At 38.8% G+C, this 7361-nt stretch overlaps 1 long non-coding RNA gene across 1 annotated transcript; it reads left to right on the forward strand.

The window, feature by feature from the left end:
- The first annotated feature begins 218 nt into the window (after positions 1–218).
- LOC137840066 (uncharacterized) lies at positions 219–5303 on the forward strand. The gene is made up of 2 exons (XR_011086484.1): positions 219–444; positions 4896–5303. It is a non-coding gene; the product is annotated as an uncharacterized lncRNA (long non-coding RNA).
- Positions 5304–7361: the final 2058 nt, after the last annotated feature.

Raw genomic sequence — 7361 nt, forward strand, 5'->3', positions numbered from 1 at the left:
TATTTTTGGTGGAAAATAGTTCGTGGGAAAAATGAAAAAGCGGAAACAGCTGCCAAGGGGCAGCAGTCTTGCTAAGGTTAATCTGGGAGAGACCCGGATTGTGCAATAGGGTGAGACGCTGAACCAGCAGTGGTTCACAGTTGAGAGGTAAAAGGGGATTGCGCAATCCTCAGAGATCAACTGAGATTGTGCAATCCTATGCTATGCAAAGTACAGATGCCAGTAAAGGGGGGAGGGGGGGGTGGGGGGCAGAGAGGCCTATAAAAAAGCCCGTGGTTGCCTGCGGTGGCTCCCCCAAAGAGCATTAATACGTGAAGAAGCCCGCAAGAGTTCCAAGACTTTTTTCAGCCTCAGGAATCTTAGTGTGAGACGCAAGATCGCTTGCTTGGATTAACTTGGATTTACTCAAAGAATTGGATTTGACGACATTTCATAAGGAACGAGGTGAGGGGAACAGCTTTTTCCGTGTTTACGCCAGGGAGAAGACAGCCGTCGGGCGAGCGCCGGTCCTCTCAAGGCCAACCTATTTCTTAAATTTGAATTTTAGAAATAAAAGCGAACTGATCACTCGACTTTATTTCTACCAAAATTAGCATACAACTGGTAGCTACCTTTTCCTACTTTACTGATTTATGTTTTATAATCAAAAGGACTCCGTGACTAAATGATTTTATTTGCACGGGTGAAATTGCTCAAATTGTTGGAAGAATTAAGATTTGTAATTCTATTTCATACTTTTTCAATACATGTGGCATTTCTTCATTTAATTGTACTAAGTTCATTTTGTTTTTCCTTATTTAATCACTTCACTGGTTTCTTTTATATCAAACAAATTGTTTTAGGTTATTCACCTGACATGTTTCGGCGGTTTGAAACAGCATGCGAAAAAATACATAACCCGGGACAAAAAGCAGCACTACGCAATGAAGTTGTAGGTATTTTAAAAACGGCTAAATCACCACCCAGTAACATTACAAAACAGGAAATAAACGCAATGATCACACTAGCAAAAAATAAAGACATTACAATCCTCCCAGCGGACAAAGGTAGAACAACAGTAATTATGGACACAGACACTTACGAAGAATCAATGCAACAGTTACTACAGGATGACACTTACGAAGTAGTACAAAAAGACCCAACAGAAGACAAGAAAAACAAACTCAAAGCATTACTCAAACCACTACTCATTGAAAATAAAATAAACAAACAGGCATACAATCACTTAATACCCACAGCAAACATCATCCCCAGAATTTATGGCACACCAAAAATTCATAAACCAGGTACACCTCTCCGCCCCATCGTAGACAGCATAGGGTCAGTCACATACAACCTTTCAAAAGCACTCACAGAAATAATAAAACCACTACTAGGACTCACGGATCGACACTGCAAAAACTCGAAACAACTCGCTACAGAACTCACACACGTAAAGGTACAGAAAGATGAAATGCTCATATCACACGACGTCATTTCACTCTTCACAAAAACACCCACACATGCCACCATACACATAGTACATGACAGACTATCAGCAGACAGGACACTTAAGAAACGCACAAACCTAACAGCACAGGACATCACCCAACTACTCCACTTCATCGCCACCTCCACATACTTTCAATACAGAAACACAATTTACAGGCAAAAAGAGGGATTCCCCATGGCAGACCCTCTTTCTGCCATCATGTGCAATTTTTTTATGGAAGATTTGGAACAAAAGGCACTCTTAACAGCTCCGGACACATACAAACCCACCTATGGAGACGCTACGTCGATGACATTCTAGAAAAAACAAAAACAGGACATACACAACACCTCACAGACCATCTCAACACCATAGACACCACCGGTAACATTAAATTCACCCATGAAGAAGAAACAGACCAAGCCATAGCCTTTCTAGACATCAACATACACCATACAGACAACGGAGACATAAAAATAAAAGTACACAGAAAACCCACACACACCGACCAATACCTCCTCTGGACATCAGAACATCCCACTATACATAAACTGTCAGTTGTCAGAACACTATACGAACGCACAACAATAATCACGGATCCGGAGGACGTAGCACAGGAAGAACAATACATACAACAGGCACTTAAAAAATGTCAGTATCCACAATGGGCAATAACCAAAGGTGCAGAACAGGTAAAAAACAAAGGATACAAAACACAGGGGAAAAGAAAGAAACAAACACGGAAACAAGACCCCAGCGGAATGGTGATTTTGCCGTATGTGAGAGGAATTACGGAACGCATCAAAAGAGCCATGAATAAACACAACATAACCACACCTATCAAACCACATACAACACTCCGTCAAATACTGGTCCACCCAAAAGACAAAGTCAACCCGGAAAACAAATGCAATTCCATATACGAAATTCCATGCAAATCATGCAATAAATCATACATTGGAGAGACAGGGAGGAACTTCATCACAAGAAAAATAGAACACAAGAAGGAGTGTGAGAAGGAGACGGCAACAAGACAAACAAGAGCAATAAAACTACAAGCAGAACAGGAGCGCTACAAGTCAGCCATAACCGATCACTGTAAAAGAGAAAACCACATCATGGACTGGGAAAAGGCCAGAGTCATCCGCACTGAAGAAAATAAACATCAGCGTTGGATCAGGGAGGCCATTGAGATCCGCAAGCGGGGCCCGAGAACCATCAACAGGGATGAGGGAGCCTATATGCTCTCTACAACCTGGAACAGCATTCTGGAGAGGTGAATGGACAGCAGAGGGCTGTCAGATTTGACAGGTGAGCCGCGCCTTCATCCATGAGCTGATAAAGACGCGTCACTATCACATCTGTGACACTCTGATGAAAGCGGAAGAGACCGCCGAAACATGTCAGGTGAATAACCTAAAACAATTTGTTTGATATAAAAGAAACCAGTGAAGTGATTTCTTCATTTAATTCGTTGTGCGCTAATTTGTATGGTATATGCAATCGATGGTTTGTTTTTGATCTAAAAATTTGATTCGGTTACAGGTAATTATTATGGTATAAAATCGGACCGTGATAAATAAAATTAACGAGGGTGTTTAAAGTAGAGTAGTCGGATTAGTGTTGGATTCAAATCCATTTAATTGTTCGTTGGTCGCGGGCCCGTCCTGTATTTGTCGGGCCGCGTCTCAGTCTAACTCAAACAATTGACGCATTAAATTGCCTTCAAAAATTATTTGAAGGATAATTATAATTCATTTAAATATTTCATTTGTTTTAAAAGAAATATGATTCGTTTAAACAATCGAGTTGGTTGAAGCATTTCAACAGTTAAGAGTTTATATATAGTTTTAGAATTAATGATTAATGTATCAAATTTCTTCTCAAAAACTATTATTGTCATACTTCCATTAATTCGATCCTTCATTGAATAAAGACAAGTAGGCTCGCTACTTCGGCAACAAAGTAGAGCAGACATAAATAGTTACTTCGGCACAACTAGGGCGAGTGCGCTCTAGTAAATCAACGAATCCCTGAGGTCTTAACAAAGACATTTAAAAATATCCGTAACATAACAAAAGCCTCAAACAACGGAAGGGAGCCATCATTATGGCGCGGTTATTCTGACGACGTGCTTCAAATTTTAGTTACTCAGCGCGAGCGTCGTTTGACTTGAGAGGGATTGGCGTCATAAAGAGATTATATTGATTCTTTTAGAATTAATTTAACTCGGGTGGTCGGAGACGGATGAGTCCCTTCACCCCAGCTTATCGAACCCTTTGATGGGAAGCCGGTCACTTTAATAAAAAGTGCAGGTTTGACAGACTGAAATGCTTTTTGTACAGATATATTATTGTGAGGTCTCCAGCAGATTTTGCCGTTTATTATCAGACCAAGAAATTTGATTTCATGTACTCTTTCAATGCGAACACCCTCTATCTGCACTGCTGCTTTGCTGTCAATCTTCCTATTACTGAATATAATGAATTTTGTTTCGCTTAAGTTTAATGGTAACTTATTTGTATTGAACCAAGATTTCATTTTGATGAATTCTGATGTGATATTGTTCAAAAGCTTATTTCGATTAGTTTCATAATGTCTTCTGAATGCTATTATTAGATTCTTATTTTCAGACAAATGCTAGAAATTTTTCATTGTTACTTGCTGCTGACAGTTACGCCTGCGCACTCCAGTCTTCCTCAGAGCCGTCATCCGACGAGTTGATGCACAGTCAAATCCTCAGAGCCTTCATCCGACGAGTTGATGCACAGTCAAAACTGTCAGCAGCAGGCAACAACAAAGAATTTCTAGCATTTGTCTGAAAATAAGAATCTAATAATATTGCTCAAAAGTTGCTGCAAATTCTTATTTGTACCAAGGATGCTTGTGTCATGAGCAAACAGAATAAATTTGAGTAATTGAGAAGTTTTCAATACAGGACTGTGTCAGAAAATTAGAATATTGTGATAAACTTCTTTATTTTCTGTAATGCAATTAAAAAAACAAAAATGTCATACATTCTGGATTCATTACTATTAACTGAAATATTGCAAGCCTTTTATTATTCTAATATTGCTGATTATGGCATACAGCTTAAGAAAACTCAAATATCCTATCTCAAAATATTAGAATATCATGAAAAAGTAAAACTAATCAACTAATCACTTGATTCGTCTAATTAACTCGAAACACCTGCAAGGGTTTCCTGAGCCTTGAAAAACACTCAGCTTGGTTCAGTAAACTAAATCACAAGTATGGGGAAGACTGCTGATCTAACTGCTGTCCAGGGGACCATCATTGACACCCTCTGTTAGAAAAATTGTATATACATGTTATCATGCGTTCTCTAATGAGTACTTATTCACAATGTTACTGTTCAGTATGCTTGCTGCTTTGCCTTGCTTATTCTTATCTTGTACAACAGAACAGAAGGATTACGGCTGGGTCAGGGGCGAGATGACGGTTGTGTCAAACAAGATGCTGCTGACAGCTCAGCGTCCACCAGAACAGATCGTGAAAACAACACGTCAAACGATGCGTCATGAACCTTCTGATCTTCCTTAAAGAACGTCACTTTCTCTTTTATCTCTCGGAATATCGCTTAAACTGTTTTGCTGATATAGCCATATCTGCACGCAACACTTTGTGCGTTACTTTTTGTTTCTTTTCTTACGAGACGAAGCCACAATCTCTTTTTCCCCCCCTTAAGGGCTAATCGTCTCACACTGTGGGTAGGGCATTCCAAATAAAAAGAGCGAGGAGTGTAAAACAGATTTTTAGTGTAGTCGGATTGCTGTAAGTCTGAATGCACTCCTCGCGAGAAAAGACTCAATATTCTGCCTCACTGGTTTTGTCTGCTGATCCTTTTCTCTTATTTTATTTTTTTTGTTTATTTCGAACATTTAAAGAAATACAAGAAAAGAAAGTAAACAATACTGAAAATAATAACTCCATACAATAGAGAAGAAAGAAAAGAAAAAAAAAACATTGCGTTATAAATTTTCACTTTATCATAAAAATCTTATTTGTTCAAAAGGGAGTAGAAGGAAGCCTAGGCTTATCTAGCTCTACCCCTTGTAACCACGTTTGCTTGATTCCGTCAAGATTTGTCCACTTTCAGATATGTTAAAGATATACATATATATATATATATATATATATATATATATATATATATATATATATATATATATATATATATATATATATATATATACATACATATAGATATTATACATACACACACTTATACATACATACACCTCCTTTAGATAAATACAAAAGCAGTTTAAACACCTCACAGCATGCTACGGTATCCCATCAGTATTTTGCCTTTATACATTTTTTTAAACTGAGGTAAAGAACTACAATTTTTTAGTTCGTCACTGCTGGCGTTCCATAATTCCACACCTTTAGCTGTTATACAATGCAACTTTAAAGTTGTTCTCACCAAATCTCTTTTAAACATAAGTGTTCCTCTTAAATAATAGGTACTTTCCCTCCACTCAAACAACCTCTGGATACATGAGTTGGATGGTTTTAAAATCGACTAGGTCATTGTATTTCAGTGCATTCAGTTTTACAAAAAGAGGGTTAGATGGTTCTCTGTAATCAACAGTATTTACAAGTCGTATAGCTTTTTTTTGTAGAATGTAGATTGGATCTGTGTTTGTTTTGTATGTGTTGCCCCACACCTCCACACAGTACATAATGTATGGGAGTATGAAGGAGCAGTACAAGGAATATAATGATGTTTGGTTTATAAGATCTTTTACTTTATACAATACTGCCAGTGATTTTGAGATCTTTGATTTGATATACATTATATGTGGTTTCCAACTTAATTTTTTATCTATTAGCACTCCAAGAAATTTTACTTCATTCACTCTTTCTATCCATCCATCCATCCATTTTCTGAACCGCTTAGTCCCCACGGGGGTCGCGGGCGTGCTGGAGCCTATCCCAGCCGTCATCGGGCAGTAGGCGGGGGACACCCTGAACTGGTTGCCAGCCAATCGCAGGGCACACAGAGACAGACAACCAATCGCACTCACACTCACACCTCGGGACAATTTGGAGTCTTCAATCGGCCTACCAAGCATGTTTTTGGAATGTGGGAGGAAACCGGAGTGCCCGGAGAAAACCCACGCGGGCCCGGGGAGAACATGCAAACTCCACACAAGGAGGGCCGGAGGTGGAATCGAACCCGCACCCTCCTAACTGTGAGGCGGACGTGCTACCCAGTGCGCCACCGAGCCGCCCTCACTCTTTCTATTTCTATATTATTTATTGTAAGAATTTTGTCTGTGTTTGTCGGACGGTTTCCAAATATAATATACCTTGTTTTACTTAAATTCAATGTAAGTTTATTTGTGTCAAACCAACTCTGTAATTTTTCCATTTCAATACCCACAATATCCAGTAGTTGGTCCAGGTCGTCCCCACTACAGAGCAGATTCGTGTCATCTGCAAAAACTACGGCCTTGAGTAATCTGGAGACCTTGCACATATCATTAACATACAAAATAAATAACAAGGGGCCTAATATTGAACCCTGAGGAACCCCACACTTTACCTGCTTTAGCTTTGATTTGAAGTCCATTAATTGCACATATTGATTCCTGTTTGATAAATAACTGTTTAACCAAGTGAGTGGCATACCTTGTATGCCATATCTCTCAAGTTTTGTTAACAGTATTTTATAATTTACAGTATCAAAAGCTTTCTTAAGATCTAAGAAGACACCTACAGCATATCGTTTATTTTCAATAGCTGTTGTTATTTCAGCTACGAAAGCTAACAAAGCCATTGTGGTGGTTCTATTTTTCCGAAATCCATACTGTTGGTCACACAGAATATTTTGTTTTGTGATGAAATCATCAAGCCTTTT

The sequence above is a fragment of the Syngnathus scovelli genome, chromosome 2 (genome assembly GCF_024217435.2).
Source record: "Syngnathus scovelli strain Florida chromosome 2, RoL_Ssco_1.2, whole genome shotgun sequence".
NCBI lineage: Eukaryota > Metazoa > Chordata > Actinopteri > Syngnathiformes > Syngnathidae > Syngnathus > Syngnathus scovelli.